This window comes from Kryptolebias marmoratus, linkage group LG4 (genome assembly GCF_001649575.2).
Source record: "Kryptolebias marmoratus isolate JLee-2015 linkage group LG4, ASM164957v2, whole genome shotgun sequence".
Lineage (NCBI taxonomy): Eukaryota > Metazoa > Chordata > Actinopteri > Cyprinodontiformes > Rivulidae > Kryptolebias > Kryptolebias marmoratus.
The window spans coordinates 25,018,119-25,025,588 of record NC_051433.1 but is presented as its reverse complement, the minus strand read 5'-3'; the positions used below and the strand labels follow the sequence as shown (position 1 = coordinate 25,025,588).

Genomic DNA, 7,470 nt, shown 5'->3' with positions numbered 1-7,470 from the left:
TATATATATATATGAAAACTGATGTACATGTTGATGCATGACAATGCTCTATGTGTCTGAAAAGTTATGATGTTTTTTAAAGCTATAGAGATCGGAAAAAAACTCATCACTTTATGATTTGCACATTCATGAAGCAAATCAATACAATCTTGTGCTGTGACTACTCGCTTTAGAAGTGAGCTAAGATGGTTGCAAAGTCATACCCGTCTTTGTCAAAATTAAGATTTAAGTCTTGTTTTTCCCTGTAAACTCTGTGAAGGAAACAGATTTGGGAAATGTGGCTCTGTCTTTATACATGAACAAATAGAGACAGAGAGACAGAAGTGTCATGGTCAGCTTGGCCAAAAAACATGCTGAGAAAAAGAGGAGAAAGTCAGCTAAGTAAGAGCTGTCAGAAATAGATCAAGTTAAAAGTAAGAATATAGAGAAAACAGTGGAAACTGAAGTGGGTAAGCAAATCAGAACACATGTTTTGATCAGGAGCTTAGCCTAGCCTAGTATCTAAAACAACACCTGAATTTAAACACTTATCTGTGTGTATGTGTGTGTGTGGTTGTGAGCATGCTTGTATATATAAAGTTTCTCCATAAGAATGTTCAATAGCAGGTGTGGGGTTCCACAGATGCACCCTCCAGGACCCGAAGCAGACATGAGGAAGACTGGAGCCCCAAACATCCAGACAGCTGTTACAACAATTACTGAACATTCTCACAATGTCTATCCATTACATTTTAAATGCTGCATTTACACATTGCCCTCTGTGTTGTAGTTTTCTCACTCTATTCTTTTACAACAGGCCCTTGTGGATTTTGAACACCCTTTTTATCCTTTCGCCTCAAGTCACAATCAGATAATTATTTCTCTGGGCAACCAATTGAGCCAGCAAAAGCATGAACCCTGCAGTGCTGCACAATGCTGCAAGAAACTCTAATGAACTTATTGTAATAATGTTTTGGTGAGAAAATGTTTTTTGTTTGAAATGAAAACATAAGGAAACAGAGGAAACCTTCACAAAGACTAGCCACACTTCCTTTCAGTCCAGGCCAATGTTTCTGTTAAAGAAAGGAATAGCATCTGTCAGCTTTGATTGTTGCTATAGTTGCTTGAATTAATGAAAATTCTTTTTCTTTTTTTTTTCTTTTTTAAAGAACATGTAGCTACCTCCCATGTGCTGATCTCTAAAGAGAGTGGCTCAAAGAAGAAAAAAAATCTGAAGCTTGCTATTGCTATGATGTAAAAAACAGGTTTTGCATTTTGAACATGATTCAAAATATTTATTATTACTGTATCACCTGTCAGCCCCCTGACTCTGCCATGTGGTGCTGAGCCATGTGGGATATGTATATGTAGGTTCCACTTGTATAAGACAGTGTCGGTGGTGTGTGGGCTGCTCTTAAGATGTAATGACAACACGTCTGTAGACAGAGTGCCAGAACTCTCAATATGGCAGCTTTTCTCATTGAAGGGTGTTACTTGAATTTGTGAAAAAAAATCTGGAAAATGAAATCTCAAGAAAGGAGGAAAAGATACAAGAAATGAAACAAAAAGAAAAACCTTCAGAGTGACCTTTGGATGCAGTCACTGTGAAATGACATCCATGGCATTTCAACCAAGTACAACTATTTTATAAAAGAAAAAAAAAAGAACATTTGTGATAGAGCTTCCAATTCCACCTATAATTATTTATTTTAGCTAAATAATTACTAGACTGTAGATTATTGTTCCTTGAATGAGTTTATTGTATGATGTAGGAGAAAAAGATGGTTTTTGCTCACATGTACATTTCTGTTTATCCTTTAATAGGGTGAAGAGTATATTTAGAAATAGGGCAGAATAAAATACTAGTTATTTTTACTGCTTTTTTTACAGTTTGAAGCATTATTATTCCTCATGGATATTCAATATTTCATGAGAACTTTGGTTAGGAGGCTATAATGCTTTAAAAGCATAGATGGAAAACAGCTTTCCTGCTGATTGCTTTTGTTTTGTGATTTAAAAGAGAAAAAATTGCTGACTATTCACAGAGTAGATATTTAAAACACTGAGAAGTGCTGGTAAATTTTCTTTGAAAAGTTGTACCTCAAATCCCTTTGACATAATGCAAAGTTATCATTTTATGCATTTGACATTTTTCTTTAATTATTTTTTAGTATGTATTCTGTTTATTTGGCGTTGCTGCAGACAGAACAAAATTTTCATGTCAAACTAAACTTGAATGATTTGACAGTCAACATTTTCTTTATCATTTGATCAATGCCTGGGGCTATTAGCGTGTCTAACAGAACTGATTTGAAAAAATAAAAGTAAATAAATACAGAACTTTGTGATAGTGGGTGAGCCATGATCACAGCTTGAAAGCTCTCAGCCTCGTACTAATGTGGTCAAGAGACAAATGTTGGTCACATCAAGTAAAATCAGCTTTTTCATTTTGTTGGCACCAGAATTTTTCTCTTTGTTATTGCACTCAGGCAAAATTAAATGTATACCAAAGAGAACAACGTTTCATTCAGACAATGTCCAAAAAGTCTGGATAGTATTCTGTTTGTATTCTTAAACCTTTCGCTGTACACTTAAGTACACAATAAAACTTTGTTTAGTTGCTTGTAAAGTTTTCTTGTTCCAACGCATAATTTGAGAAAATTGATGGCATGTAATAAATTTGTAGCAACCTTTTATTATTATTATTATTATTAGCCTAATGATTCAAAATATAATATATTTTTTCATTGCTCTCCCATAGCAAAAATGCAATTTAGCAAAACTAAATAATGACTGAAACAAAAATTATCCTAACATTACAGAATCAAAATTTCACATCCAATGATTTTTTTGCTAAAAATACCAGCAAATTGGTCTTATCAGGTCTAAGCAGGGGATACAGTAAGTAAACTTTCCAGCAGTGCTGAAGATCATAGAAGAGCATCATCATCTTTTTGGATTACAAGCTCTCTGCAATAGTCAGTTCTGCTGCTGCACATTCTGTCATGCTGCGACCCCGCTGTCTCTGCCACACCAGTAATTTGTTATAAGAAACTCTCCAAAATTAGTTTTGCTGTTGTTGTTGTTTAGCTTGCCTAGCTTCCTTCTCCTCGTAAGCTTTATTTTTGATAGCCACTGCACTAAGTAGAAGGTTGCACCGTTAATATTTATGTAGTGACTTGTTTTACTTTCAAAAGATTCGGCTTATGTTTGCAATGAGGGTTTGGTGTGCAGTCACTGTGTGTTTGATTCCCACAGTGTAATTTTACAAATTATTTTCAGAATCCAAGATGGTAAAAGCTTGCTTGTTTGTTCCTTCTTCCAGAGGTTCTGGGAATCAAGCAGAGTCTATCTGAAAGTGCTAAAGATTGGGACAGAGAGGACTGGTGGAGAGTGGGAGGGCAGGTGAGTTACAGGTAAATATGAAAACTAGCAGAATCAGGCAGGTAGTATACTCTTGCATCGGTCTTGATTGACAGTGAGTACAAGGTAGTACATAAGCTGTCATGAAAATTCATCAGCGGAGAGCTAAAGGACATTTCTTTGTACAATGCGTTTTATCTTATGGACAGCAATTGAGCCCTCTTGGCAAGCACCACAGGCAAAGACTGTACATTTGGGAGGTGGGAGAGGCATTGGTCACCCGGCACATAACGAGGAGGACCTGTCTTCCCTGCACCCCAACTGCCACAGCCATGGTGACAGAACTGCAGGGTGCTGCTGCAGGACCATCTTTGAAGATGAGGAGCATGGGGGAGCTGTCAGGACTGTGGGGACTGCAGAAGAAAAGTTTGCAGCTCCTGCAGCAGAAGTGGGCAAAACCTTTGTATTGACCACACTGTCGCCATGTGTGCATGCTGCACATGCTAACCCCCATCCTCCCAATGCTTGTTTGTCAGCATCAAATATATGAATTCAACAAGAAATTTTATTGTATACTTCTTTGTGTCCGACTGTGTTTGTGCTTTGTTGTACAATACAAGAACACTGGTCTGTAATTTACACTTTGCATGACTGTGTGTGGGCAACAATTTGTATCACTTGGCAACAGCAATATGGCAGCCTGTGATTTATATCTCAGAAACGTTTTGCGATAAAAGCGGCAGAACGACCAACACCACTTGATGATGACAAACCAACATTTGATCAGAAGTGCGGAGGCTTTAAAACATTTATTTGGAATTTTGTGTGGGTGAAAGATTTTTTAAAATCCCAGTAGAAAAAAAAGTCTTTGTGACATGTTTGTGAATCATCCTGGGAAGGCATTTTTATTCAAATCTGTCTTTTGAGGCAATCATATTCAAATGCTAACATAAATCTTCCTTGATAACACGACTCAGCATGTCATCATCATAGAGATATCAGTGAAAAAGATTCATAGGTGTTGAGTTTCTCAGGAGTCGGATTTAAAGTGTTTATATTGCTTGTGCTTGCCTTATAGCATTCATATCTGAAGAACACTGATTACTGACACAGTCTCATGTGATTGGTGAAAGATACAAGCAATGATAGCTAATCTTTTAAAATGTGTTTTCATTGTATGTGCTCAAACAGATACTTCATATTATATTTGATATTTGCTGCATATAGTGTTTTGCTTTGACTGAAATGAAATGAACAGCAGCTCTATAACACTTTAACTAACTAGGTAAAGTTGTCCCATAGTAATTTTTTGGCAAAAATTACTGTTATTCTAGGTTCCACTGTAAAGTCATGCGTGTAGATCAGACAGGTGTCTGGTCTCGGCTCTGTGGGTTATGGCTGTTGTCCATGCCTGCCAATCTCATTGGGGTGACCCTACTTGTTGTACAGAAAGAATAATGAGCAGATTCTTGGCTGATGCTGTGAGCACGCCAGAGGCAAATCTGCCCTCTCTGTGACTCTCCAAGCACAAACAATATGAACAGGAAGACTCAAGAAGTTTTCAGAGTGTAGCTTGGGATCATGGACATAAGGAAGTGCAATTAAATATTGTTGGGGATCATAACTGGTATATTCCTGCACCTAGATTATCTTGAATCAAATACAACATAACATTTTAACTTTTTAAACCAATGCAAGTGAAACAAATGCTGACAAATCTTTCAGTAGATTTACAATAGACTGGCTTATGGGGCATCTTTACACAGCCTGCATCTTGGTTCTTATCTGGTATAGTATAGCCCAGTCTCTGTTGCTCTTGTGCTGCTTTGATTAGTGCCTCTGTGCTGTCCTTAAGTCCAGCCCTTTCTAGCCACTGGTAGTATTTGTCGATATCAGACACTTCCTCAATCTACATGCCGTGCAGGGGCTTGTCCTTCCATGATGGTTCCTCTTTCTCTTCTTCCACATTGGGTTTCTGCTGCCTGAAACATTCACTTAGCAGATCACCATTGGGGGCTTTCTTCCTGATGTACTTCAGGATTTTGGTTGTTTCATCCTGTAGAGTGGCTCTGATGCTTTCTAGTCCTCTGCCACCTTCTTTCTTTCAGTGTACAGTCTTAGGGTCTTGGACTTGGAGTGAAACACTAAGTGCATTGAGGGGAGTATTTATGTCTTGATATCAGTGGATTCTATCTCCTTCTTTGGACAGATTTTTTAAAAAAATTTTCTGATGACTGGCACTGCAAACATGTTGATGACTTGGACTTCATTCTTGCCATTTAACTGAAATTTCCAGGATCTGGCTTACTATAAATAACAAACAAACAAAAAATATATAAATTCTGGAGATTCAAATTGTAATAGTAATTATGAGAAATTGGGAACTTTATTGAATTTCTCATACAAACATAGACTATACAACAACCCACCCATCACAAGTCAATTTTGAATTCCACAAGTTCTCAAAAGATCACCTATGAGCTCACTGTGTATATCACCATAGTTTGCATGCCAAAAACGTCATAATTTAGTTTCATGGTTTCAACAAAGAGGATAAACTCTGCCGAAGCTGTCACAAGGGGCTCGAATGAAATGGCAAAGAAGCTGCAGAAACAGGTATTTAAGCCAGTGGCAGAACTCTTGCATATAAATTAACATCTTTTGCTGCAAATGTCATCCCTTGTCAAAGGAGTTCACATACTGCTGTGAAGTCCTATCAGCAGCAGTGAGAAGTGGCAGAATTTATTTTTACATGTTCTCCATAGTTTGACATTACCACACTGGAGCTCCAGGAGTGGTGCTTTTACAACAGCCATCAAAGAAGCCAGAGGTGAAAAGGTAAGTATTTGTTTCCATGGAGATAGTACGCTGCAGTAGTTTTCAGAAAGTGGAACTTCAAAAATGAGGGGGAAAAAAGATGGGTTTTGGAAAAGTTTTAAATCAGCTGTTAATAAAGAAACTTAGTATTCAGTTGAAAAAAATGCAAAATAAAATTAGAAAATGATTATTGACAAGGACAAACACAGGTGATCACAGATGAGGCCTTTCTTTTGTTGCTTTTGTACCTTTTTGAAAGAGTAAAATTAATTTAAGACAGGCTTACGTGTGCTTTTTCGCTCTTTGACAAGAGTAGTGGAAAAACATTTTGTGTAAGACTTTTAAGCATTACATTTATTCCATCCATCCATCCATCCATTAAGGTGGCCCTGAAGTGCAAACCACAACTACATTATCGAAGCATACAAACAAAAAACAAAGCACACAAACAAAAAGTGAAACACAAAAACAAAAAACAGAAACGCAATTACAAGAACATCACCCAAGCCCCGGACTCCCTACCTTCACATCTGTGTTCAACTCAATTTTGTAATTCCCTCATGTCATTTTTTGACAGTAAAATTGTTAAGATCCACCAGCATCTCAGCTCACAACCCTCCCCCTGTCCTATTCTTGAACTTTCTCCTCCAGCCCACTCCTTCTCTTCCTTCGAGCTCCCGACGACTTCAGAAATCACAAGCCTCATCAACAAGTCCAAGTTGACCACCTGTTTGCTCGACCCTCTTCCAACAGTCCTGGTTAAAGCCTGTGCCCTATCTATACTCCCTCTCATCTCTGCCATTATTCACTCCTCTCTCTCCACCGGAACAGTTCCTGCATCATTTAAAATTGCTGCCATAACTCCTATCTTGAAAAAACCTGGCGCTGATCACCATAATCTCAATAATTTCCGTCCTATCTCCAACTTGCCTTTCATCTCCAAGATTCTTGAAAAGACAGTAGCATCCCAACTTCACACTTATCTATCCAACAACAACCTGTATGAACTGTTTCAGTCTGGTTTTCGTCCCCTCCACAGTACAGAAACAGCCCTCATAAAAATCACCAATGACCTCCTCTTGGCAGCTGACTCCGGCTTGCTGTCCATCCTCATCCTCCTCGACCTGAGTGCAGCGTTTGACACCATCTGCCATGCCACCCTACTCAACAGACTTTCCTCTATTGGTATCACTCAGACTCCTCTAAACTGGTTTAAATCATATCTCTCCTGCCGCACTCAGTTCATCCGGATCAAAACCTTCACTTCTGAGCCTTCATCTGTCACATCAGGAGTTCCCCAGGGCTCTGTCC

General features: G+C 38.2%; 1 long non-coding RNA gene across 1 annotated transcript in view; it reads left to right on the top strand.

Annotated features, from left to right (window-relative positions):
- LOC108242222 overlaps nucleotides 1–3,871 on the top strand; it is a 15,653-nt gene extending 11,782 nt beyond the window's left edge. Inside the window, exons 3-4 of the long non-coding RNA XR_005233117.1 lie at nucleotides 3,305–3,395; nucleotides 3,552–3,871. This is a non-coding gene — a long non-coding RNA (uncharacterized LOC108242222). The remainder of the gene's footprint in view (nucleotides 1–3,304; nucleotides 3,396–3,551) is intronic.
- Nucleotides 3,872–7,470: the final 3,599 nt, after the last annotated feature.